The 27,729-nt window shown below is 46.9% G+C and overlaps 1 protein-coding gene across 2 annotated transcripts in view; it reads left to right on the forward strand.

Moving 5' to 3' along the window:
• LOC110070894 (uncharacterized) overlaps positions 1 to 27,729 on the forward strand; it is a 65,894-nt gene that overhangs the window by 18,592 nt on the left and 19,573 nt on the right. The gene's annotated exons all lie outside the window — the stretch shown is intronic.

Below are 27,729 nucleotides of genomic sequence, written 5' to 3' on the forward strand. Positions count from 1 at the left end.
AAGCGGTTCGCTTACCGACCTTCGCTTTGCGACCTGCCGATCAGCTGTCCGGCCGGTCCAAAATGGCCACCGGAACAGCCTAAATGGCCGCGCACAGCGTTTTTGCGCTGTCGGTAGACGAGGGGAGGGCGGGAAAAAGCTGTGCGCAGCCATTTCGGCTGCTCAGGTGGCCATTTTGGACCCGCTAAACAGCTGATCTGCGGTCTCGCTGCAGCTGAAATGGCCGCGCGCAGCGTTTTCGCGTCCTCCCCTCGCTTACCGAGGGTGCGAAAATGGCTGCCGGACGCGGAAAAGCATCGCTGTACGGTGAGTTTTCGACCATTTGGAACACATTAAACGCTGTTTAATGTGTTCCAGTGGCTTTTTTTGATCCGTACAGCGATGCTTTCACACAGCGAGGGTTAATCTGGAACGGATTAACCTCGCTGTGCGAGGCACCACTGTATAATGAAAGCTTTTACAAAATGAGTGTAAAAGGAGAAAAAGATGGATGTTCTAAGGCTAACTGATGAAAGAAAAGCAAGTAGTGAAGAGAGAAAAGCTATTTGTTTTATAAAGCTTTCATAGGCATCCTTCAGTCTCGAGAGACTATGGTAACATGCTCTGAATCGAGGAGTGTCTTCTCCAGAGCATGAAGCCCAGGTAAGGTAATATGGAGGATAGGCTGTTACCCAAGCAGCAAATCCCCCCTCTCCACATTGCTGAAATGGTCCAATGGAAAGGCAAGAGCCAATACAACTGGTTCCGGCAATGTCGCAGGAGTTGGCAGAACGACACATGCTGCCTTCGGGACTCCAGCTCCGGATTTTGCCTCGAGGTTAACTCCTGAAGCCTTTTCCATGAGTGGATATAGCCACAAGGCAGTGGAGGTTTGAAATTGGAGTTTTCCTTCTCCTAGATGGGCTGCCTTCCATGGCTGACGAGCCCCACCTACCCGGCCTGCTCTTTAATAGTGCAAAACTATGAACTGATCCTTAAAAACTTTCCTGACTCCCCGGCTTATGCAAATCTCATTGCCTTTCCTATTTACCATATTTACCATATAAAGCTTTACCCTCATAAATAATGGTAGTCATTGAATTTTGAAAAGGATAGCAATGAATATATATTCTATATTATTTATGAAGAACTAGGTCTTTCTATGCTACTGTATTGAGAGCACATTGCTTTGGAATGGCAGGGGTTGTTGAAAGGAGTGGAAATTTTGTTCGAACTTTTGAGTTTTTCAAGCTCTGGTCTCTTCAGGCCCTGGACTGCACTGGGTCAGAGGTGAAGAAACCCGTTGATCCTCAGCCTCTGAGCCTCTCAGGGAGAATGACCCTCTGATTTTGTGGACAATTAAGCAGGGAAAGAAAGGCAGCTAGCTTTCCAATCTTAAAGGGGATATAGAAAAAAGTTAGGTTACTTCTAGTGGTACTCTGTGAATTCACACAAATGGGTTCATCCTGCGCCTGCACAGGATGTTCAGAAGATTCTAGAGCTTTAGAAAAAAGAGTCAATTAAGCCCCCGAGGGTATATAGGCTCCCCCTCCTCCAGCTTCCTTTCAGTTTCCTAAGTCCGCCGTTACCGTATAAAGAGTAGATAAGCAAGGTATCATAGAACGGTATCATAACAGACAGAGGGGAGGAAGGGAGGGATGTGTGAATTCACAGAGTACCACTAGAAGAACCAAAGTTACAGGTAGGTAACCTAACTTTCTTCATAGTGGTCCCTGAATGCACTCAAACGGGTGAATAGCAAGCTGTACTCACTAGAAGGAGGGCCGTCACGATATCAAGGATGACAGTATCGCCTGTCCAAAGGCCGCATCACTTTTGGCTCTGACATCCAGGCGGTAGTGTCTGGCGAAGGTCAGTGGGTTGGCCCAGGTAGCCGCCTTGCAGATGTTCTGGATATGGACACCTTTGAATAGAGCCGTCGAAGTGGAGACCGCTCTGATAGAATGGGCCTTCAATCTGTCCGGTACAGGCTTGTTGGCAAGCTGGTAAACCAGCAGTATAAGCTGTACAATCCATCTGGATATTGATTGTGGAGAAACAGGAGCACCTTTATGTGGTCCATGATAACACAGGAGGAGACGCAGGGAGCATCTAATGTGTTTGGTGCGATGAAGGTAGAAGGCAAGAGCTCTTCTGACATTGAGAGTATGGAGTTTGCACTCTAATGGAGTGGACGGAGAAGGAAACAATGTTGGGAGCACAACGGGCTGGTTAATGTGAAGGTCTGATACAACCTTCGGTAAGAAGGAGATGTCGAGGTATAAGGTGACCTTGTCAGGATGCATTTGAAGGTAAGGAGGGTCTGACCGGAGTGCAGCTTGTTCACCCGCTCTTCTGGCTGATGTGATAGCCACGAGAAAGGCGGTCTTCAAGGAAAGCAATCTTGTCCGGGTTCAGCCTCAGCCCGTTCTCCTGCATCCACTCCAGTACGGTCCCCAGGCAGCATTGGAGGGACAGGACGGCATCACCTGCAGTTGGTGTAAAGGAGATGTAGAGCTGGGTGTCATCCGCATACTGATGTCACGACGCTCCAAACCCCTGATGACCCCGCCCAGGGGCGTCATGAAGATATTAAACAGCATTGGGGAGATAATTGACCCCTGTGGAACCCCACAATTGAGGCTCCACGGGCTGAGACACTCTCCCCAAGCTGTACTCTCTGGGGACGGTCCTCCAAGAAGGAACAGAGCCAGGCAAGCGCCAGGCCATCAATTCCCAGCTCAGAGAGCCTCCCCAGGAGGATACCATGGTCGACTGTATCAAAGACCGCTGAGATGTCGAGAAGGACTAACAGAGAAATTTTTCCCCTGTCAGCCTCCCTCAGTAGGTCATCGTACAGGGCGACCAATGCCGTCTCTGTTCCGTGGCACGCCCTGAAGCCTGACTGGAATGGATCTAGGGCATCCGTTTCTTCCAAGTGAGCTTGCAGCTGGTCGGCCACCACCCTCTCCACCACTTTGCTCATGAAAGAAACGTTGGCGACGGGCCTATAATTGCCAATTTCGTTCGCCGCCAAACTAGGTTTCTTTCTTATGGGCCTAATGAGTGTTTCCTTGAGGGCAGAAGGAAACCTGCCCTCAAGGAAAGACCCATTTATTATTACTGTGGCCCATTCTGTTGTTATCGGCCTGGCTGCTTTGATTAGCCAGGCTGGGCAAGGGTCAAGGGAGGAGGTGGTGGCACAACAGCGGTCAAGCACCTTGGCCACCGAATCAGGCGTGACAGGCTGAAAGGTGTCGAAAATCACAGGGCAAGATGGAGCGCTGGACATCTCTGCTCGACTCACTGTGTTCAAAACAGGAGAGAGGTCTCCACTTTAGATTTTAAAAAGGCTGCAAACTGGTCAGGTGAGAAACTAGGGGGAGGCCTATCTTGTTCAGGACTGGGGAAAGTTGGTATGAACTTTTGCCTTATGCATTGCTTGCTTACCGAAGTACGCCACACAAATCTTTGGGTGGATTTTCGCCTAGTGAGATTGTGTTTGGGAAGAACTTGCAAGGACCTTTGGATTTGTTGAAAGCAGACTGGGAAGGAGTTGTACAGTCTAGTTCTATACCAATTTCTGATTTTGTTATGAAATTGCAAGAGAGACTGTTAGCCGTGAAAGATCTAGCTAAAGAGATCTACTGAAATCTCAAGCTAAGCAGAAATATTCTCATGACAGAAAAGCCAGACACAGGGAGTTTGCAGTAGGTGATTTAGTGCTTATTCTAAACCCACTCAGACCCTCTAAAGTTGATGTTGCCTGGGAAGGACCTGGGAAAATTGTTCAGAAATTGGAAGCTGTCAATTTTGACAGGTTTGGGCTAAACCTGATAGAATAGTTAAATCAGATTTTGTATATGACAATAAGTAATTGTCAGAATCAGTACTATAAAGAGAAGCAAAGCTTGAATGTATACAGCTGAGGTGATTAGAACAGCTGTGATTGTAACCCTAGGATTGGTCATCCATGGGATAAAAGTAGCAGACCAAGCATACACAATCTGTGGGTTGTTGGTGGTCATGTTGTGTTTGTGGAGAAGAGTCATCTTGTTCCTGTGCTAGAGAATCCTGGAGGAAGCCGTGTCTACGAGCTTGAAATTGAAAAGGAACTCTGGCTACCTGTACGACACGTATGGTATACTGAACTTATTTACCGGACATTGACTCTGATATATGCACTAAACTCTGTGGAAACTGTTGTGCATTACTTTGGGACTGAGAACAAAGACCTAGCTGTAAATATACCTGTATATTCTGTAAATAATACAATATCTGCTATCAACACTACTCTTGTGCTTGGCGTATTCATCATCTCAGGGAAGATCTTATTTGGTTATCTCAACCTGGTGTTTACCTGTACTACTGCTACTCTGTCAATGGTTATGGGCCCAGGTGTGCACCCAGGGACACGCCCAGGAAGATACCAATAAAGATATCTGACCTGAAAAAACCCAGAAGGAAGAGCCAAGAGGTAATTGAGCAGCAAAAGTGAGTAAAAATAAAAAACAAATTTGTCTGCAATCTGTGAAAATGGCAAGTGAAATGCAAACATCAGGACCGTGTATTAGAAAGCTAAATGGAGATAACTACTCCACTTGGCAACAAAAAGTCCAATTACTGCTCCAGAAGGAATCATTATGGGACATTATTGAGAACCCACCAGCTGTGCTGAATGAGAGAAAAATGAAACAAAATTCCAAAGCACTTGCAATAATAGGGTTGACTCTAGAAGATTGTTTCCTAATCCATATTAGAGTCCAAACCTTTGCAAGGCAGGCATGGGAGGATTTAAGGGGACTCTTTATATGAGTCAGCATTGGAAGCCAAATCCAAATGCAAGAAGGCTATTTCGTACCAGATTGCAAACTGGGGGAAACATGCTGCAGCATTTAGAGCTAATGAAAACTATGATAATGGACTTGAGAGAGAAAAATATAAAATTTACTGAATTGCAGGAAGCATTCATAATTCTATCATCACTAGACAAAAACATATGATCAGTTTGTAACAAATTTAGGAGTACTTCCACAAGCCGAGCTGACAGTATTAAATGTGACCAGTAGACTTCTGGAGGAGGAGCAGAAAAGAAAAGATAACCAGCAACTACGTGACTCCAAAATCTCTAATGAGAAAAACAAACCGAGTGAAATTGGGGAGGAGGAGGCCACAGTTGTGAATATCCAACCTGGGAGGAGATGTTATTCCTGTGGTTCTAGACAACATCTCATTAAAGATAGTAAATGTAAGAAGAAAAAAAGAAAACAACCATGATGTAATAGAGATACATCAAACCTGACAGAGACTATTTATAGCAACAGCCACCACGAAGAAGAATGGATTGTTGACTCAGGGGCAACAGCTAACATGTGCAAGGAGAAGAAGTTAATATCCAATTTTAAGGCAGTGTTTGATCAGCAAGTAATGTTGGCTGATGGAGTAAGTGCCAAAATTATGGGCAAAGGTAAAGTAAAATTACCATGTTTATCACAGCCAATAGATGCAATACATGTGCCAAAGTTAAAACACAATTTACTATCAGTTAGTCAATTAGCCAAAGAGGGATTGATTAGCACATTCTATAGGAGTAAATGTATAATTACTGGAGAAAAGAATGAAAAGCTAACATGCTGTATCAGAAACAATCTACATAGATTGAACAGTGCAAAAGCAAATAATGTCTATGAAAATGTAAATCCTCATAAAGATTGCATTCACCTGTGGCACTTGAAATTGGGGCATGCAAATTATAAGACATTATGTAAAACTATAGAAAATTTAACTGGAGTGAATTTAAGGCAATGTGATAAATACATTAATTGCCAAGCCTGTCAAGTAGCTAAAAGTAAAAGTGCTCCTGCTAAAAAACACAGTAACGTAAAAGTTGACATTTTAGATTTAGTATCAATAGATCTAATAGGTCCTAAAAGAGCTTCTTTGGGAGGAGCAAAGTACATTCTTTCAATTCAAGACCAAAAGTCTAGATTTGGATTCTGTTATCTGATGAAGGACAAAGGCTCAACCCACATTGAATTTGAGAAATGGTTAAAATTTGTGGAGAGGAAGACAGGCAGAAAAGTAAAGCAGATTCAGACAGGTAATGGGACTGAATTCACAAATGCAAAATTCCAGTCCATATTGAAAAAGCATGGGATATTTCATAGAAAATCTGCACCTTACACAGAATGCCTTTATTGAGAGAAGGGGTCAAACACTCCAAAACATGGCAGAGGCTATAATGAGCGGAAGTAGAGTCCCAGACCATTACTGGGGCAGGGCTATTCTATGCACAAATTTCTGTTTGAACATACTTTGGCACAGTGGGATTAATAACATACCTTATACTATCTGGACAGGAAGAAAACCAAATTTAAAATTTCTGCACGTGTTTGGGTCACCTGCATGGGTGCATATACCTAAGGAGACCAGGAGAAAGGGTGAAAGGAAGGCTAAGCTAATGTACTTTTTGGGATACCAGCAAAACAGAAGGGCACATAGATTTGGTTTACCCCAAACTAACAAAGTAGTCATTAGCAGTAGTGCATCATTTAACGAACATGCCTACTGGGAGCAAATTAGTATGCCTCCAGACACCATCATCCACACACATGATATACAGCAGAATGGGGAAAATGATGATGAGGATAGCTCACAGCCAGAACAAGGAATAAAGGGTCAGAACCTGTGGAACTGCAGCCAGATAGTGAATTACCTTCTTCATCAGAAGAAAGGGAAACTCCTGAGGAGGAGAGAGTAATACCTAGGAGATCTTCAAGGGAACGTAGACCACCTGAGAGATATCAATCAGAAACCTATTTCTGTTTAAATGTAGCTGAACCTGAAACATACGAAGATATATGCAAAATGCCTAAGGTAGAGCAAGATAGGTGGAAGGAAGCAATAGAGAAGGAGCTAAATTCTCTAAAACAGCTCAGAGTACGGTATATGAAGAAATTGTGGAACCTCCTAATACCAAAATTATTGGTTGCAGATGGATATTTAAAAAGAAAGTGAATGCTGATGGAAATCTGAGATATAGGGCAAGACTAGTAGCAAAAGGTTACTCTCAGACATCTAGTGATTATGATGAAGTGTTTGCACCAGCTCTGAGGCCAGAAACATTGAGGTTTGTGTTAGCATATGCAGCCAAACACAATCTAGTTTCGAGGCATGTGGACATAGATACAGCTTACTTGAATGCAGATTTACAGTACACTGTTTACATGAAGTTACCACCTAACATAGAGAAGAAAGGTAAATGTTGGTTACTAAAGAAAAGCCTGTATGGATTAAAGCAGAGTGGGCATGAGTGGAATAAGCATTTAATTAGAACACTCATAGATGAAGGATTTTCACAAGACAAGGCAGATCCGTCTTTATTTACAAAAAAGGGATGAGAAAGCTATCATTTTGGTGTTTGTAGACGACAGCCATATTTACAAGAGATGAAAAATCTGTCAATAACATAATTAAAATGCTGAAAAGAAACTACAAATTGAGGGACTTAGGTGAAATTAGAAACTATTTAGGAGTTGAAATAAAGAGATATGATAAAGGATTTAAATTAGCACAGAGAAATAAAATACTGAAGTTACTGAAGCAATATAATATGGAAAATTGCAAGGGTGCTATAACTCCTATGAATGTAGAATTTGAAAAAGAAAATGTGACAGGACCTGAATATGATAGTGATATGTATAGATCATTGATTGGTAGTCTGTTATATCTGAATAGATGGTCGAGACCTGATATATCAAAGCTGCAATACAGAGTTTCCTGGAGACATCCAAGATCCAAGCATTGCCATCAGCTCGATTTGATCCTCACTAGACGTTCTAGCCTTCCTAGTGTTACGATCACACGCAGCTACCAGAGTGCTGATTGCAATACTGATCACTCCCTGGTGTGTAGTAGAGTAAAACTGCGAACAAAGAAATTGTATCACACGAAAAAGGAAGGAAGACCACGTATTGACATCAGCAAGACTCGCGATCAAAGAAAAGTGAAGGAATTTGTCCAAGCACTTGAGGAAACCCTTCCAGGTCCAGCTAATGTAAATGCACCTGAACGATGGGAACACTTCAAGACCGCTGTGTATAAGACCGCCTTGTCCACCTTTGGCAAGAAGACCAGAAAGATGGCTGACTGGTTCGACACCCATTCGGAGGAGTTAATGCCAGCCATCGAGGATAAGAGAAGAGCTCTAACAGCATACAAAACCTGTCCTAGCGAGTACAACCTGCAAGCTCTTCGAGCTGCTCGTAGCCAAGTCCAACAGGCTGCCAGGAGATGCTCCAATGATTATTGGCTTCAGCTCTGCTCTCAGATACAGATAGCAGCGGACACAGGTAACATCAAAGGAATGTATGATGGTATCAAGCAGGCCTTAGGTCCACTACAGAAGAAATCTGCTCCCTTGAAGTCTGCTACAGATGTGATCGTCCAGGACCGAGCACAGCAGATGGAACGCTGGGTGCAGCACTACTCTGAGCTATATTCCAGAGAGAATGTAGTAAGCGAAGAAGCATTAAATAACATTGAGTGTCTGCCTGTCTTGGAAGAGCTGGACAGCGAACCAACCCTAGCAGAAATAACTGCGGCCTTGGATTCCGTTGCCTCCGGCAAGGCACCTGGAAGGGACAACATCCCTGTTGAAGTGCTGAAATGTAGTAAGGAGATCATCACCACCGAACTGTATGAAATCTTTTGCCCCTGCTGGAGGGAAGGTGGAGTACCATAGGACATGAAAGATGCAAACATCATCACATTGTACAAGAACAAAGGAGACGGGGGCGACTGCAATAACTACCGTGGCATCTCTCTTCTTAGCGTTGTAGGGAAGCTGCTTGCCCGTGTGGTGCTGAAGAGGCTCCAGATGCTTGCAGACAGAGTCTATCCAGAATCACAGTGTGGATTTCGAGCTAATAGATCCACCACTGACATGGTATTCCAACTCCGACAGTTGCAGGAGAAATGCAGGGAACAACAACAGCCACTCTTAGTGGCCTTCATAGACCTTACAAAAGCATTTGACTTGGTTAGCAGGGATGGCCTTTTTAAAATACTTCCCAAGATTGGATGCCCACCTCGTCTCCTTAACATCATCAGATCTTTCCATGAGGGAATGAAAGGCACTGTAGTTTTTGACGGCTCAACATCAGACCCCTTTGACATCCGAAGTGGAGTGAAACAGGGCTGTGTCCTCGCACCAACACTTTTTGGGATCTTTTTTGCTGTCATGCTGAGGCATGCCTTTGGAACTGCAACAGAAGGTGTCTATCTCCGGACTAGATCAGACAGAAAGCTCTTTAATCTCTCCAGATTGAAAGCAAAGACCAAAGTCCAACTGAAATGCATGCGGGACTTCCTCTTTGCAGATGATGCAGCCATTGTTGCTCACTCTGCTGAAGACCTCCAACAACTCATGAATCGTTTCAGTAAGGCCTGTCAGGACTTTGGACTAACAATCAACCTGAAGAAAACACAAGTCATGGGCCAGGGCGTGGACTCACCTCCTCCTATTACCATCTCCACACAAGAATTGGAGATTGTTCATGACTTTGTGTACCTTGGCTCAACCATCTCTGACACCCTCTCCCTGGATTTCGAGTTGGATAAACACATTGGCAAAGCAGCTACCATGTTCTCTAGACTCACAAAGAGAGTATGGCTCAATAAGAAGCTGACGACACATACCAAGATCCGGGTTTATAGAGCCTATGTCCTGAGCACACTCCTGTACTGCAGTGAGTCCTGGACCCTTTGTGCACATCAGGAGAGGAAGCTGAACACCTTCCATATGCTTTGTCTCCGACAGATTTTTGTATAACCTGGTTAGGGACCGGATAGGGTTGGTTAGGGAGTTAGGGCTTGTACCTATAGTGAAGAACTGTGCTATATATAGTGAGGGTCCGTGAGAGAGTGTGTGCGTGTGTGATACTTTATTACATTGATTGCCTTATTATTTGAGTTATTAAAGTGATTTATCATTCCTTTTGTTATTGCCAATAAACACAAGTTTTTATTTTGAAAATTATTTATTTGCCTGAAGAGTCTTTGAAGGAATGGTTGGTGGCAGCGTGAATAAAGTGTGGGTGTGAGAGTGACGTGGCAGCTCCTTTGTGACGTGTGAGGAGGCTGTCACAGTGACGAACCAGTTTCCCTGAGACAAAGGAGGGAGAATGGAGTCAAGAGTCAACATACGGAACCTCTTGTATAATATGTACTGATTGAGGTCTCTGAGATCCATGATGGGTCTTATACCACCGTTCTTTTTGGGGACTGCAAAGTAGTGAGGGAAAAAGCCCTCGCTGGTGTCCAAGGAAGGTACTCTGATTATAGCCCCTTTGGAAAATAGAGACGAAATTTCCAAATGCAGTGGTATGGAAAATGGAGTAGTTTTAACTGAGTTTGGTAAAGGGGTTCATGAGAATTCAATCAGGTAGCCTTTCTCAATGTTGTTAAGAACCCACTTGTCAGTAGTGATGGCATGCCATTCAGGAAGGAATGGGAGCAATCTGGTAGTAAATGAAAAATTGGGAGAATTGCTTACCCCTGTGTTGAGTCTTACAAAAGGACTACTTGGGGCTACGAAAGCGTTGTTGCTTGAACAGCGGAGCAGTGGACTGTTGGGGTTGATAGGTCCGGTCCTGCTGTTGTTTGTTGTACCGAAATGGTTGGTACTGAGTAGAAGATTGATACAGAGGCTTTTTGTAGGCCTGTTTGTGGTACCGATACGACTGGTATGGAACATAAGATTTTGCTGTCTTCCTCATTTTATGAATGTTCTCCACAATCTCATCAGTTTTGGAGTTAAATAATCCAATGGCATCGCAGGGAAGATCTTCGAGTTTAGTTTTGGTGTCATCAAGGATATTAGCCATTCTAAGCCACGCGTGTCGTCTGACAGTTATAGACTTGGAGGCGGTATCGGCCTTGTGTTTCGCGGCGAACTTCTGTTGCCTGGTGAGGGTGTAAGCCTCTTCGGAGACGTTGAGGGTGTCAGTTTTAGAAGGATCAGGCAAGGTTTGTAACATCGGGAGTATTTTATCCCAAAGATGTTTCTGGTAAGCTCCCATGGCCGCTTGGTAGTTCGTTACTTGATTAGTAAGGCAGCAAAGGCATAGAGCTTTTTGCCCAAGGTGTCTGTTTTCTTTCCCTCTTTGTCAATGGGTGTAACCGATGATCGAGTATGCAACTTGTATTGGGTAGCTTCGATCACGATGGAGTTGAGCAAAGGATGCTTGGTGACAAGAACAAAAGCAACAGGGGCAACTGCAATAACTACCGTGGCATCTCTCTTCTCAGTATTGTCAGGAAGCTGCTTGCCCGTGTTGTGCTTAAGGGACTCCAAGGTGCTTGCAGACAGAGTATATCGGAATCACAGTGTGGGTTTCCAGCTAACAGATCCACCATTCACATGATATTTTCCCTCAGACAATTACAGGACAAAAATAGGGAACATATCTTACAAAGGCCTTTCATTTGTTCAGCAGGGATGATCTTTTTAAACTACTTCCCAAGATTGGATGTCTACGTCGACTCCTTAACATCATCAGGTCCTTTCTGGCTCAACATTACATCCCTTCGACATCCGAAGCGGAGTGAAACAGGGCTGTGTCCTTGCGCAGACTCTGTTTCAGTTTTTTGTTTGTTTGTTTCTTGCTGTCATGCAGAAGCACTCTTTAGGAACTGCAACAGAAGGTGTCTACCCCGACTAGATCAGAGAGAAAGCTCTTTAATCTCTCTAGATTGAGAGCAAAGAGCAAAGTCCAGCTGAAATGCATGCGGGACTTCTTCTTTGCCAGTGTTGCAGCTGTTGTTGCCCACTCTGCTGAAGACCTCCAACAACTCATGAATTGTTTTAGTAAGGCCTGCCAAGGCTTTCGATTAACAGTCAGCCTGAAGAAAACACAAGTCATGGGTCAGGGTGTGGACTCACCTCCCTCTATTACCATCTCTACACAGGAATTGGAGGTTGTTCATGATTTCGTGTATCTTGGCTCAATGATCTCTGACACACACTCTCTGGATGTTGAGCTGGATAAACGCATTGGCAAAGCAGCTACCAAGTGCTCTAGACTCTCAAAGAGAGTATTTCCCAATAAGAAGCTAATGGCATACACCAAGATCCAGATCTATAGAGCCTGTGTTCTTAGCACACTCCCATACTGCAGTGAGCCCTGGACCCTTTGTGCACGGCAGGAGAGGAAGCTAAACACGTTCCACATGCTTTGTCTCCGACAGATTTTTGTATAACCTGGCAGGACAAAGTTCCAAATAGAGTAGTCCTAGAACGAGCTGGAATTTTCAGCATGCATACATTACTGGAACAGTGACATTTACATTGGCTTGGGCATGTGGTGAGAATGGCTGATGGTTGGATTCCAAAGGATCTCCTGTATGGAATATTAGTGCAGGGAAATCGCCCCAGAGGGAGAACCCAGCTGCAATACAAGAATATCTGCAAGCGGGATCTGAAGGCCTTAGGAATGGACCTCAACAGATGGGAAACCTTGACATCTGAGCGTTCAGCCTGGAGGCAGGCGGTGCAGCATGGCCTCTCCCAGTTTGAAGAGACCCTTGTCTAGCAGGCCGACAGAAAGAGGCAGTCCCAAAACCAGCAAAATCAGGAAGCTGGACAGGGGACAGAGTGTCTTTAGTGTGGAAGGAATTGTTACTCTCAAATTGGCCTTCTTAGCCACACTAGACGCTGTTCCAAGACCTCTATTCAGATCACGTTACCATAGTCTCTCGAGAGTGAAGGACGCCTACAGCACTATGTGAGCAGTATAGAAATGCATGAAAGGAAGAAACACATTTTAAACAACTAAGTCATGAATATTGTGCCCTTTCGGATAACAGACACCAGATGAATTTTCCTTAAACTGGTTTTATTAAGCAGGGCACAGCAAATACCAATCCACATTTGTGGGGGTTACTAGCCAACCAGAGATCCAGAGCTAAGGGTACCAACCCTTTCTACAGTCATGGCAAAGCAAGGTAGTTTTTCCCCCTTCCACAGAAGCTTATTATCCCTTCCTCATAGCTGCTCCCTTTGGGGCCAGACTGTGTTCCCCCCTTGCAAGACCAGTTTGAGCTCCTGCCCAGGTCGAGTGCCCTGTCACAATCCAAACCCCAATCGATTTGGGAGGATTCTCCGTCCTCCAGGTGATGTTCTCCGGCAGGTGAGTCCTGGCCACTGGACGTCCTCCTGATTTAGTAGAGAAGTCCAGCTGTCAGGTGCAGACTTGATGCAGACCAGCCGATGTTTCATGAGCCAAATCGGAGAGGTCTGTGCTGGGCTGACGAGGGCCGTGAAGGAAGAGATGGTCAAGGTTTTGCTATTGTAATGCAGTTAGAATTTATTAACAAAAAAGAGAGATGTGCAGTAAACGTGAAGCAGAGCAGATGGAATTAATGAGGGCTGTCAGTATTTTGTGTAAAATACAATATGGAATTGCCTTGGTGGTTTGTAGGGAGAGTTCAATATGATGTATCATTATTGCAATAGAATATAATATATAAGCAAGGTGCTGATTAAGATTATGTGTTGGGTTGGATGTATGTATTGAAGAGCAGCTCCTTAATATATCTGAAGGAACTGCGGATTTGCCAGTTCTGAGGTTTGTAAATACTTGGTGAAAGGAACGTCTCCTGTGTCCAGAGTCTTTGTTTTTGCTCTGTCTTTGGAGATTACTGAAGAAAACCTCAAACAACATAATATTAGCTGTGCAATTCTTATCAAGGACAAAGTGAAGAGTCCTGCTGTGCAGGTAGATGATGGAAGATGGTGGTGTGACGTCGTTTCTCCTCGGCTGTTGTGAGTCTCCCTTTGGAAGGAGAGAAACACAATCCGGGTCTGTCTGAGAGCCTGAACTCCCTGGTCGTTTGTCTCCTTTTCTCTCCTCAAATATTTGTGAAGAGACTCTGGTGACGGGAACTCTTGTGTCTCGTCTGAGTCTTTCCTTCCCCCAGAAATGGAAGAACTTGGGCCGCCCGGAGGAAGCTCCGCACTCCCGCCATTTTCCTCCTCTTTGGAGCCTTTCCTAACCTTAACCTCCCACTCACACACCCGCCTTGTTCCTGCCTTTCCCTCTCCCCCCCCCCCCATTCGTGCAGGAGGGGGGAAGGAGAGGAACATAGAGCTATGAAGGCGAAGGAAGAGCCCCTCCCTTTGACGCCCTTTGAACGGGAGCCGGAAGCGGGGATCGCTGCGCCTGCCTCTTCCCCTTCGGCCCAAGAAAGGCGCCTGGAGGAGAGAAGCGGGGCTCTGCACTCCCGCCATTTTCCTCCTCTTTGGAGCCTTTGTACCCTTCAAACAACCCCCCCCCCGCCTTGTTCCTGCCATTCCTCCCCCCCCCATTTTGTGCAGGGGGGGGAAGGGGAGGAACATAGAGCTACGAAGGCGAAGGAAGAGCCCCTCCCCTGGACGGGCGAGCAGGAACCGGAAGCGGGAATCGCTACGCCTGCCTCTCCCCCTTCGGCGCGAAAGGACTCCTGGAGAGAAGCGGGGCTCTTGGGGCGCCTCCGGATCGGGACCTGGACGGAGGTGGGCGATGGAAGGGGGGCAGATCGGGGGTGGTGGGGGTGGGGGGTGAGATTTGCATGGGAGGGTGAGTCAGTCTCGGGGGAGCGGGGCTGCTTCTCCCGGCATTGCCGATGGTGCCCGATTGTGGTTTAACCTGCTCGGCCTTCGTGCAAGGCATTTTTTTCCTCTGGGTCTCCTCGAGAGGGAGGAGAAGGGGGGGTTCCAAGGGGGAGAGAGGACCTCTGGGGTCCAGATCCCACCTCCAGAGGCAGGGAGACCAAACCCCCTGCAAGGCCCTAGGGCTTCATCCTGTGTGTGTGTGTGTGTGTGTGTGTGTGTGTGTGTGTGTCTGTGTGTGTGTGTATGTGTGTGTGTGTTTCCCCTGAATCCTGCGAGCATCCGGTGTGTGTGTGTGTGTGTGTGTGTGTGTGTGTGTGTGTGTGTGTGTGTGTGTGTGTGTTTCCCCTGAATCCTGCGAGCATCCGGTGTGTGTGTGTGTGTGTGTGTGTTTGTGTTTCCCCTGAATCTTGCGAGCATCCAGTGGATGGAAACAAAGGAACGGGAGAGAAAGTAACTTGCCTTCCATCTCCCCCCCTTCCTTCTAATGACTAGGACAACCCCCTCCCTCCCTCCCTTAAAGAAAAAAAAGTCCCAGGTGGGGCTGGAGAGGCAAAGGGGGGCGTCGCTGGGGGGGGCAGGCAGGAGGTGGAGGAGCCGGGATGGGCAGGAGAAGTGGGTTTTCCTCCCTGCACCTACCCTCCGAGGGAGAACGTCTGCCCGACCTCTGGCTCTTTAGCACACACTCTCTCTGTGTGTATTTGTGTTTTTTTCCCCCTGCAGGATCTGGTAGAGAGGCGAAGTAACCCAATCCATCTCAAGAACAGATCCTGAGCTGACGACCAACTGCAAGTGGGGGACTACCTCCCCCCCACTTAGCGGTTTCCTTGTTGTGTTGCTTCTGAACACAGACCATCTTTTTCTTAAAGGCAGGCAGGGGAGAAGCAGGAGAGAGAAGGGGGTGGATTTTCCTCCATGGGATGTTTCTTAGCAGAGGCTGAAAGGGGAGATCTCCCCAGGAACAGTCAGGGCACAATTCAGGGCCGTCAGCTGTGCAAAAGACCTGCCCCTCGCTCCTCCTTCCCAAGGGATTCCCCCTCCTGCCTCCAATTCGTGGCCCTCCATGGGGTGGAGCAAAGGGGGCTTTGGAAAGAGGCTGAATGAGCTCCGGTCCTTCCACATGGAGGGCAGGAGGAAAGAAGGACCGGAAGGCAACACAGCCTCTTTCTGGGGTGTTTCCTCTCCTGGCAGGTCTTTTGCAGAGTGAATGATTCTTAAGAGTCCCTTCCAGACCAAGTGATTGTGAAATTCTTTTCTTTACAGCAGGGGCAGCCAACACCAAGACACCCCCCCCCACCCTCGGTTGATGCCTTTCCAAGCCCCTGTGAGATTTGGAGTGAGCTCAAAGGGAAGAGCGAAGCCTAAGTAAGGTTGGGTGGTTGGAAGAGAGCAGGTGAGAAAAGTCCTGAGACCTGAACTCTGCCCGCCTTGGGTTGGCAACCCCACAACACAGGGCATTTGGCACAGGGGCTGAGGAGCACCTTTGGAGATGCCCCCTGCGTTGGGATCCTTAGGGTGAGAAAAATAATGAAGGGTCCCGTGAGAACAGGGGGCCTGGTCCAACCCTCGGTCCCCTACATTACACGGGCTCTGGTGTTTTCTAGATATTCATTTTTTTACCATTCTTAAGTGTAGTATTGGGTTGATTCTTTTAAAGATTTCTAGACTTCCTGTTTTTAAATTTTAATTCTTGTGTTTTAAAATTTTACATAAGCTGCTTTTAAAGGGAAAAAGTGAAGTAAAACATTTTTAAATAAAGAGTGGGAGAAATACACTCTTTTATGCTGATGCTTTCATCGCAGGTCTTCGTGGGGAGAAAGTGCTGTTGCTCTCTGGTTCTCTCTTGTTGCCCCCACTTCACTAGGAGCTTTTATCTCAGAGCCCAGCATGAGATGCTCCTTCCCTCCCTCCCTCCCTGCCTCCCACCCTCCCTTACTGTGGTTTCTTTGTCGGCTGCCTTTCTTTTCCTCTTGTTCTGCTGCCTGAAGGAGGGAGAGGGGATGGAGTCCCGTTCAATAGAAACATGAGGAAGGCATACTCCAGAAGGAAACGTTTTTGATTTGCTTTATCCGTAAAGCCTCCAGGCAGATCTTTTCTATTTTTCTTTTCTCCTAGGAAGGGGCGAGACTGAGCTGAATTCTCTTCGCTTTTTTAGGAACAAAAACCAATAACCAAATCCCAGATCCCTCCAACATTTGCAAGGTAAGCGAGATTTGAAGAGGTGGCTTAAGTAGCCTTGCCACACACACTCTCCTCTCAGTTTCACTGGCCCAGCAGGTTATCGTCTTGGTAAAACTTGGTCATCCGGATTTGGGGTATAGGGGTTCCCCTTCAAGCCTCCCCTCTTCTTCCTCCTTAACAGATAAGCCACAGTGGGGAGTTTTGCTTTGAACCATCAACATGTACTTCAGATTCTGATGATAATTAAGATGGAATGTCATTTCTGTTCCCACCTACTCCTTCAATGGGAGGATAAAAGGGACAATAGACTAAGGCTGAACCCAAACAAGACAGGGGTCCTCCAACTGGGAGCCCCTGATGTCTGTGATTTGTGTGGGTCCCAACACACTGGGCGTTCTTCTGGACCCAATGCTGTCAATGGAGAACCAGAAAGTGCCCATGGTCCAATCCACTTCCCTCTGAAACGATCTGCTAACTTCCCTGCCTGGATTCAATTGTCACTCCCCAGATTGGTCCACGCACAGATAGTCTCACGCCTTCCTGGAGCAGATGGCCACACATTAAACGGATAGATGCAGAAGTAATGGGAGATTTCATCTATCCTGATATTTATTGGCTGTTAGATGCTGCCAAGAGCACCAGGTCCAACAAATTCCTTTCTGGGCTTGCAGGCAATTTCATGGTCCAGAAAGTGGAAGAGGCAACAAGGGGAACAGTTATTTTAGATCTCATCTTCGCCAACAGGGAGGACCTTGTTAATGCGGTTGAAGTGGTGGGAGTGACCGCCCTCTCTTGGAATTTGTTACACAATGGGAAGGGGAAGCAAAGTGTAATCACACATGCATTCTGTACTTCAAGAAAGCCAATTTTTGTAAATTTAGGGAATTACTGGCTGAAATTCCATGGACGGAAGAACTAAAGGAGAGGGGAGTTCAGGACGGATGGGAATTTTTTAGGAGAGATATTTTGTTTTACAGCATGATATATTTTTTATTATATAACAAACAAACAGAGAACAATCAAAGGAATACGGGGGAGGGGGGAGGAAAGGAAAATTACACCATCCAAAACATATACACAGTGAAGTGTTCACAGTAATACAGGTACAGGTACAGAAACCTTTATTGGCATGCTGCATAAATAAAACAATAGGACAATAAAATACCGGGGGAGGATTCATTACTGGGGGGAGGAGGAACCAGAAGATCATAATTGGAGCCCCTCGTTTTGGGGGAGCATGTTACGGCGTCTCTGGATAATGGCCTGGACGTATTTAGCGGTTGATAGAGTGACTTCCTTGCTAAGGTCACCTAGAAGGTATTGTATTTTCCTCAGGTCTGCCCACCCGGAATGAAAGGGGAGAAAGACCATCTGATGTGACAGGCGGATATCCTTGTACAGTGTGCAATAGAATAGCATGTGCTGCAGGGATTCAGTCTTTCCCTGCCCACATGGGCAGACTCTCAGTTCTGTTGGTAAGCCCCTATACCTGCCCTGCGCTACACTTGAAGGTAGTATGTTACATCTAGCGAGGGTGAATGCCCAGCGGTCTTGTGGCTGTTCTAGAAGATGAAGGTAGCTAGGTCTGCGTCCGAGGGTGAGAGGTAAATGAAAGTGCAGCGGAGAGCAGACTTTCAGGGCCGCGCTGAACATCGTTTGCCCTTCTATGTCCAAGACCCTGTTTTTGATGGTTTGGAAGACCCTAGAGGGGGGTATTGAACCCAATAAGTCTGGTGACAGCCCTAGGGTCTTGATTTTCTTTAAGAATAGGGCCAGGCCTTTGGGTAACAAACTGTCAGCAAGCAAGGCTTGGAGTAGGGTGTCCTTAGGAGAGAGAAAGCAGATTTTGACCCAGTATTTTAGAAAACTAAGCCAGGCCCTAGTTTCAATTCTCTGTTGACCGCATTCAAGACATAGGGCAGCATATGGAACACAGTGGGGAAGGCCTAAGATTTTGTATAAAAATACAGATTGGACTCTCCACGGAGCTGTGTAGTGAGGACATCCAGATGGGGACGCCGTATAAGAGCTGTGAGACTGATTTCGAGTTGAAGATCTGCAGAGCAGCGGGGATGTAGCCATGGCTCCAGATGTGGTGGAAACGTAGAATAGCTTGTGCCGAGAGCTTGACAGACTTAGTTGCTGCCTGTTGGTGAGTGGTCCAGGAGTGACGGTAGTGAAAGAAAACACCCAAATACTTGAACTCTCTGACCTGCTGGATAGATTTCCCATGGAAGGACCATGGGAAAGATTTCCAAGCCTTGCCAAAGACTATGATTTTGGTTTTCTCGAAGTTTAATTGAAGGTTGTTGTGTGATAAATAGTCAAGGCAGCAGTTAATGAGCCGCTTTAGGCCGACCCTTGTACGGGAAAGAAGGACCATGTCATCCGCGTACAGTAGGATCGGTGTCTGTAGATGGCCTAATTTGGGACTGTGTCCTATGGTATTGCGTAGAAGTGGGGCAAGGTCATTGATAAATAAATTGAACAGGGTGGGAGCGAGGACGCAGCCTTGCTTCACTCCTCTGTTGGCGAGAATGGGGTTGGAAAGGGCCCCCTTCAAAGAAATTTTTATACGGCATGTGGAGCCTGCATGCAATTTTTGAATTAGAAATAGGAGCCTCCTATCCATACCCAGCCTAGCGAGCTTTAGCCATAAGATATCTCTATTGATGGAGTCGAAGGCCCCTTTTAGGTCTAAGAAGGCTGCATAGAGGCGGGTATTGGGTTGTGAAGCGTATTTGGAGATCATGTGGGATAAGATCAGGCAGTGATCTAGTGTAGACTTTCCCGCCTTGAAACCCGCTTGTTCGGGTCCCAGGATGTCTTGATCTAGTAGCCAATCTTGAAGTTTGTGAAGTAGGTGACTGGCGTACATCTTCCCAATAATGTCGAGCAGACTTATAGGTCTATAGTTGTTTGGGGATTTCTTGTTGCCCTTCTTGTAGATCGGAATTACTATAGCCTGTGTCCACGTCCTGGGCATCAAACCGGATTCATTGACGGCGGTGAACAGAGCAGCGAGCACCGGCGCCCACCACTCGGTATAGGCCTGTAGCAATTCCGAAGGGAGGGCGTCGGGGCCTGGGGCCTTCCCAGTTCTAAGTTGGCCTATGAGTTTTGTTATTTGGCTAGTTGTGACTGGTGCCCAGTCTGGAAGGTCGCAAGGTGGGGGCGGATCAGTTGGCACTGTGGGCTTGCAGCTGTCGTGAAAAGTGGCCAAGAAATGATGTTCCCACGTCTCGGCTGGTATATGGGGGAGGTCCTGTGAGGTCTTCTTAAAGATGAAGGAACCAGAAACAACATCCCAGAATTTTTTGTTGTTGCCTGAATTAATTGCCTCGACTAGATAGGACCATCGGACCATTGCAGAGCGGTGCTGGAGTTTCTTAATGGCTAACCTGAGGTGGGTTTTCAGCTCAAAGTACTGGGAGGGGAGCTTGAGAGCCTTAGCGGATCTGTAGTTGTTATAGATCTTCCTCATGTCCTGCTTCAGGGCGATACAGTCCTTGTCTAGTCTAGGGCCTGTGACCGAGGTCAGTCTTTTCTGAAGTAGTTGGGGGGGCCGCCCGAGGCTAGCTGCTATGGAGTCTATTAAGTTCTCGAATCCTTGGATGAGGTCTTCGGGCTTTGATGAAGATAGCCAGTTGAGGGAGCCTTGCGGTGTCGTCTCTGGATTGATTGTTTTTTCGAAGTGTTGTTTGGTTCTATGATTCCATTGGATTCTGGGCAGGATCGCTAAGGGCTCCTCGGGGTCCGGGTTGGTCAAGGGTGTCGAGTCTGGATTAGGGGCAAGGCTGCAGCATAAGGGGAGATGGTCGCTGGCGAGAGGCTCACCCACTCGGAACTCAGCCACACGCGTTAGCAAGGAAGTCGGGATCAGGATGTAGTCTATTGTGCTGGATCCGCGTGGGGAGATGAACGTAAACTCGCCCTCGCTGTCAGCCTCAGTAAGGCCGTTTAGCCAGATGAGGCCTCGGAGTAGGCAGAGTTGTGCCAGGTGGATCCCCGCGTCGTTGATTTGGTGGTCTTTGGACAGCCTCCCTGAAACATAAGGATGAAGGGGGGAGGCGTTGCTAAATGTGTCCATGATGCGGTTGAAGATGGCCTCACCCTGACCTACCCTGGCGTTGAAGTCGCCTGCCAGCAGCAGTGGCGTCCCAGGGAACTGGAGCTCGAGATTATCTAGGGCAGAGCTCAAGGATTCCCATTGGCTAGATCTGTAAGACTTAGAGGGTGCTGGAGGCATGTAGACATTGACTACTAGGAGCTCTTGATTCCTGGATTTGAGTTTTATGCCCTGAATTTTGCAGTTGCCGTCAACTGTGAGTATGGAATTTGAGGCTAGAAAGTCAGCTACAAATATTGCTAATCCCCCGAATGGGCGGCCCTTTGCCGTGGGCCTTTGAGCTGGAAGAGAGTAGGCGACATATCCAGCTAGAGATATGGGGTGAACTGCCCACGTTTCTTGTAGCAGTATGATGCTGGAACCTCGAAGAAAGTCACTGAACTCAGGGTCCTGCGTTTTGCTGTACCATCCCGCCACGTTCCAAGAGATCAGTGTTAGGTTGATAGAGGGGGCAATGGAGGATGAATTGGCAGTGAGTCAATTGATAGGCAACAATGGGGCACGCATCATTGGATCCAGTGGGGCGCGCGTCATTGGATCCGGAGGCAAACCTTCGGCATAGGAATCCGCCCTGATTGAGTTAACTGCGTCCGGGATATCCGAGGGTTCAGACAGAACCGGCGGAGCCGAGGGGCTGTCATTGGGCTCCTCTGGGTTGTGAATATCCACAATCACTTTTGCTGGATTGAGTGAGGAGCAGTGCGTTTGCAGAGGTGTCAGCAGGTCTTTGCTCTGGCTGGACTCTAGAGTGTTAGGTAGTTGGGGGAGAATTGGAAATTGAGCTGTGTAGCTGTGGCCCCTTCCATCGCGTCCTGGCAGGTCCTCCGGCAGTCTCTGGGCTGCGCTGTTGAGCTGAGCGCCAGAAGGCAGAGGGGAGGATGGCAACATATGTTCTGCCCTTGAGTGAGTGGATGGGGGCAGCTCTGCCTGGGGACGTTCCTTATGTGGGGGGGGATCTGCCCTTGCAGTCTATTGCCCAAATCATGGGCTCGTTGGCAATCGATGTATTTAAAACTTTAGTCCCCCGAGGGGATGAGGGTTCTTCAGGGGAACTCTTGGATTGGGGAGGTTCAACTAGGGACCTCAGTTCCTGCCCTAGAGCCTCAACCTTCTTGAGCACCAGGTTCTGATTTTCCCGTGGCAGCACTTTAAACCCATCGATGGCCTCATTGGGCAGGGACTCACTGTCTATATCAATGTCGAGCTGCAGTAAAAGATCTCCTAAGTCTGGGCCGTTGGTGGAGCTGGGGCTAGGCCGTGCGTGAGATGGAATGAGCAGTGGCTCAGTCGGAGGGCACATGTCGGTGGACTTACGGGAAAGATGCTCCAGGGTCGGGATGGCTTTGGACTCCATCGAAGGCAGTGTCTCCCCCAATGTAACTTTCTTTAGAGAAATGTCACATGTCCCCAGTTGACCCGATGTTTCGGCTGAGGGACTGGCTGATGGTACTGGTGACGTCAGAACTGCGGGAGTGGCTTGGTCGTTAATGATCGGGTGCTTGCTGGCAGACGTTTGTTTGAACGATAGGCTTGTGGCCCTTAATCCAAGGAGTGTGTTACCCGAAGCGTCGGCTGTTGGCTTGGTTTCTGGAGGGACAGGAGGAAAAATGTTACACAGATCCTTATTGTTCCTCTTCCCTTTGCCTTTTCGGCTGGTCTGGGCGCTGCTTGTGTTGAGACAGGGCGGAAATGTTTCCATGCGGGGCTCAGGATGAAAGGATTTTAACTTGACTAAGGAGCTTTCAATGTTGTTAGTTGCTGCTTTTAATTCGGATAATAAGGAAAGAACTCCTATGCTCTTGCCAGGTGGAGAATCAGCTTGGGAGCTTGTGTTCTGAAGGCCGTTGTCTCTTGGCTGCAGGCTGGGCAGCTGTCCAAGGCTTGGCCTTGTAGATATAGAGGCAGATGATAAGGAGCGGTTCAGCACGTTCGCTGAGATCAGAGATTTAATTGGCATGTCGCTGAACACTCTGCGCAGGAATATATTGTAAAATTCAAGAAGATATTTTTTCTCATGAAGTAGTCGAGGAATTCTGAGGCTTTGGAACTTCAGCAGCACACGTAGGCAGCGCGGCCGCCAGGAAGACCGCGGGAGACGTGTCACCTCCAAGAGATCGATCCCATGAATGCCCAAGGATAGGAGACTGCCCAGTGAGTTGAGTACGCGTTGTTTGTTTGACCATCTGCCCTTGTTTAGAGGGGTGTCCCAGACCTCTAGCACAATTTGATTTCTCATTAGGCAGCGGCTTGTTCCCTTGGGGACCTCTGCACACGTCTGATTGTCAGGAGCGGTAACTTTTGCAGTTCTAACTGAGCAATTAATGTGGAGTCCGGTGTTTTGTTCGAGACATGAGGATGTGGGCAGCGTAGTCTTATTAATCAGGTCCAACTGGGCTATGATAGAGTTAAGCTGCTGGCATATAAATGTAATAGTCTTTCCAGTGATTACACAGTACTCTCCGAGCAGAGATAAAAAGTAATTGCTAAAGACGCTCTCATTCAGTGAGAGCTGTTTGACTTGATAAGTCGAGAATGGAGACAGCTGGTCCTCTGCAAAGTCTCTGCTAGGGGACCCAGGAAAGCCAGGTTTGACAGACTCACCCCCTGGATCAGCGGCGTCTGACCATGTCGGGCAATCTTCCAACCGCCTCTGTTTAGATGACTTGGACGGCGAGTTCTCTTGGCTGTGAGGATGTTTGTGTCTTCTCCTCTTCCCCATATCTCTGCGGGTGTGACCCCCGAGGAGAAACAAAAACAAGAAAGTAGGGGGGCGGCTCCTGTTTGTTTAAATAATCAGCCAAATGTAGAGATTAAGCCGGAGCTGTACATGATGCGTCTGCTCACGGCGCCATCTTGCCTCCCGCCTCATGATATATTTTTTATTATATAACAAACAAACAGAGAACAATCAAAGGAATACGGGGGAGGGGGGAGGAAAGGAAAATTACACCATCCAAAACATATACACAGTGAAGTGTTCACAGTAATACAGAACTGTATCTAGTATAATCTTGACTCCATAACTGTGTTACAATGTTAAAATCCATAACATATCTTATATTCTTTACTCATATTTGTTTCTGGGCCCAATCATTAAACATTTTTCAGCTTGCTTTAATGTATCTTCTCAAATTCTCAGATAACGCCTTTGACGAGCTATCCCATTTTGAGTCTAGATCAATCTTATAGCTATAAATATGGGAGAAGGAAAACTCCGATTTCAAACCTCCACTGCCTTGTGGCTATATCCACCGATGGAAAAGGCTTCAGGAGTTAACATCGAGGCAAAATCCGGAGCTGGAGTCCCGAAGGCAGCTCGTGTCGTTCTGCCACCTCCTGCGACGTTGCTGGAACCAGTCATATTGGCTCTTGCCTTTCCATTGGACCATTTCAGCAACGTGGAGAGGGGGGATTTGCTGCTTGGGTAACAGTCTATCCTCCATATTACCTTACCCGGGCTTCATGCTCTGGAGAGGACACTCCTCGATTCAGAGCATGTTACCATAGTCTCTCGAGACTGAAGGATGCCTATGATGGAAATATGTGCAACATTTCTGGTCTTATATTCAAAAGAGCATTTCTCATTCAAGGGGTGGAGCAAAGGGGCTTTGGAAAGAGGCCGAAGGAGTTCCGGTCCTTCCACATGGAAGGCAGGAGGAAAGAAGGACCGGAAGGCAACCCGGCCTCTTTCTGGGACATTCCCTCTCCCGGCAGGTCTTTTGCAGAATGAATGGCTCTGAAGGGTCCGTTCCAGACCAATTGATTGTGAAATGCTTTTTTTTTTTTACAGCAGGGGGAATCAACTACAAAACCCTCACCCTCGGCTGCCGCCTTTCCAAGCCCCTGTGAGGTATCCAGTGAGCTCAAAGGGAAGAGCAAACCCTAAGCAAGGTTGGGGGTTGGAAGAGAGCAGGTGAGAAAAGTCCTGAGACCTGAGCTCTGCCCGCCTTGGGTTGGCAACCCCACAACACAGGGCCCTTGGCACGGAGGCTGAGGAGCTCCTTTGGAGACGCCGCCTGCGTTGGGATCCTTAGGGTGAGAAAAAATAACGAACGGTCCCGTGAGAACAGGGCGCCTGGTTGAATCCTTGGTCCACTACATGACACGGACTCTGGTGTTTCCTAGATATTCATTTTGTTTACCGTTCTTACTGTAGCTTTGGTTGGATTCTTTTTAAAATTTCTAGACTTCCTGTTTTTAAATTTTAAATCTTGTGTTTTTTAAAACTTTACATAAGCTGCTTTGGGTCCTTTTAAAAGTGAAAGGTGGGGTAAAAATTTTTAATAAATAGTGGGGAAAATACACTCTTGTATGCTGCTGCTTTCATCACAGGTCTTTGTGGGAAGAAGATCCTGTTTCTCTCTGGTTCCTTGCTGTTGCCCCCTCCTCACTGGGACGGGGGAGCTTTTATCCAGGAGCCCAGCATGAGATGCTCCCTCCTCCCTCCCTCCCTCCCTCCCTCCCTCCTGTCTTCCGTCCTTCCTTCCTTCCTTCCGTCCTTCCTTCCTTCCTTCCTTCCTTCCTTCCTTCCTTCCTTCCTTCCTTCCTTCCTTCCTTCCTTTCTTTCTTTCTTTCTTTCTTTCTTTCTTTCTTTCTTTCTTTCTTTCTTTCTTTCTTTCTTTCTGTTCTTCTTGTTCCGCTGCCTGAAGAGGAGAGATGGGGATGGAGCCCCGTTCAATAGAAACATGAGGAAGGCGCATTCCGAAGGAAACGTTTTTGATTTAGTTTATCCAGAAAGCCTCCAGGCTGATCTTTTCTATTTTTCTTTTCTCCTAGGAAGGGGCGAGACTGAGCTGAATTCTCTTCGCTTTTTTAGGAACAAAAACCAATAACCAAATCCCAGATCCCTCCAGGATTTGCAAGGTAAGCAAGATTTCCAGAGGTGGCTTAAGTAGCCTTGCCACACGCACTCTGCTCTCAGTTTCACCGAAAATAAGACATGGTCTTATATTAATTCTTGCTTCCAAAAAAGGCATTAGGGCTTACTTTCAGGGGATGTTTCATTTTTTTCCTGTACAGTGGTGCCCCGTATAGCGAGGTTAATCCGTTCCGGATTAACCTTCGCTATACGAAAACATCGCTGTGCGGGGCAGGAAAACCTATTGGAACGCATTAAACTTAGTTTAATGCGTTCCAATAAGTGTGTAAACTTACCCCCTCCAGCGATGTTTTCGCTCCGGCGGCCATTTTGGAGCCGCCGATCAGCTGTTCGGTGGCTCCAAAATGGCCGCCGGAGCCCCAATCGTCGCAAAGCGAGTGCGGCGATTGGGGCTGATCCGTATAGCGATCCCCAAAAAGGGATCGCTATACGGATTTTTCGTTAAACGGTGCACTCGTTAAGCGAGGCACCACTGTACAAAGATCTACATTTATTCAAATACAGTCATGTCATCTTCTGGTTGCTGCACAAGGGTGGAGGACGGGATTTCACTTAACTGGGACTCATTTTTGGAGTAGGTGTTATATTACTACCATTCTCAAAAATCATACTAAGGCTTATTTTCAGGTTATGTCTTATTTTTGGGAAAACAGCATATACATATCTTTTAAAATAAACAATTTGTGGCCTTATATTCAACAAGAGCATTTCTGGTTGAAAGGCTATATTTACTTGTGTAATTCCTTGTGTAATTCCGCCGGATGCAAATGCGGATTTGGCGCTGGGTCATCTGGGCGATGAAATTGGCAACTTGCAAAGTAAATTTCCGGATGCTGTATACATTATTGCAGGAGACTTCAATCATGTAGATCTACGTGCAGTCCTCCCCAAATTCCAACAACATGTAAGGTGTGCTACTAGGGGGCTGAACACCTTAGATAAGGTCTACACGAATATTGCAAATGGATACAGGATATTACAATTGCCACACTTGGGCCAGTCTGACCATATGTCCCTGTTTTTAGCTCCGGAGTATATTCCTCTGAGAAAACAGTCAGGGCCAGTAGTCAAGACAGTGAAAAGCTGGCCGGAGGGAGCAATGGAGCAGTTAAAGGACTGTTTTGAACAAACGAATTGGGAAGTTTTTGACCATCCTGATCTGGAAGAACATACAGCTGCAGTGTTAGGGTATATGGCACACTGTATTGACACGGTCACAGTGGATAAACGTATCCGGGTTTATCCCAATCAAAAACCTTGGATGACCGGGAAGGTTAGACGCCTGTTGTATGCTAGAAATAAGGCTTTTAAGTCTGGGGATGATCTAGACTACAGTGCAGCAAGAACGAATTTGAGGAGAGGCATTAAGCAAGCTAAGGCCGAATACAAGAGGAGAATTGAAGACTGCTTTCTCAGCAATAACATGAGGCAAGTTTGGCAGGGGGTTCAACAACTAACAAACTACAAAGCAAAAAAGGTTTCCTCGGGCGGAGGTGTGGAGGTGGCTGAGGAGTTGAACAACTTTTTTGCTCGATTCGAGATCGATCAAACTGAAACTGTTCGTTTGCCATCATTTACTCAGCAGAGTCCCCCCTTCATTGTGAATGAGCAGGATGTGAGACAGACTATGAAAGTGGTTAACTCCAGAAAAGCAGCTGGACCCGACTTGATTCCTGGTCGGGTGGTAAAAGACTGTGCTGATCAGCTAGCCGGGATATGGACTGTAATTTTTAATCGATCCCTGACACTATGCACAGTTCCCGTCTGTCTCAAGGCTTCCGTCATCGTTCCACTGCCTAAAAAGTTGCCTACAAACAGTCCGAATGACTACAGGCCGGTGGCACTAACTTCAATCTTAATGAAGTGCTTTGAGCAGTTAGTTCGGAAATATATTATCTCCTGCCTTCCTGA

The sequence above is a fragment of the Pogona vitticeps genome, chromosome 2 (assembly GCF_051106095.1).
Source record: "Pogona vitticeps strain Pit_001003342236 chromosome 2, PviZW2.1, whole genome shotgun sequence".
In the NCBI taxonomy this organism is placed as follows: domain Eukaryota; kingdom Metazoa; phylum Chordata; class Lepidosauria; order Squamata; family Agamidae; genus Pogona; species Pogona vitticeps.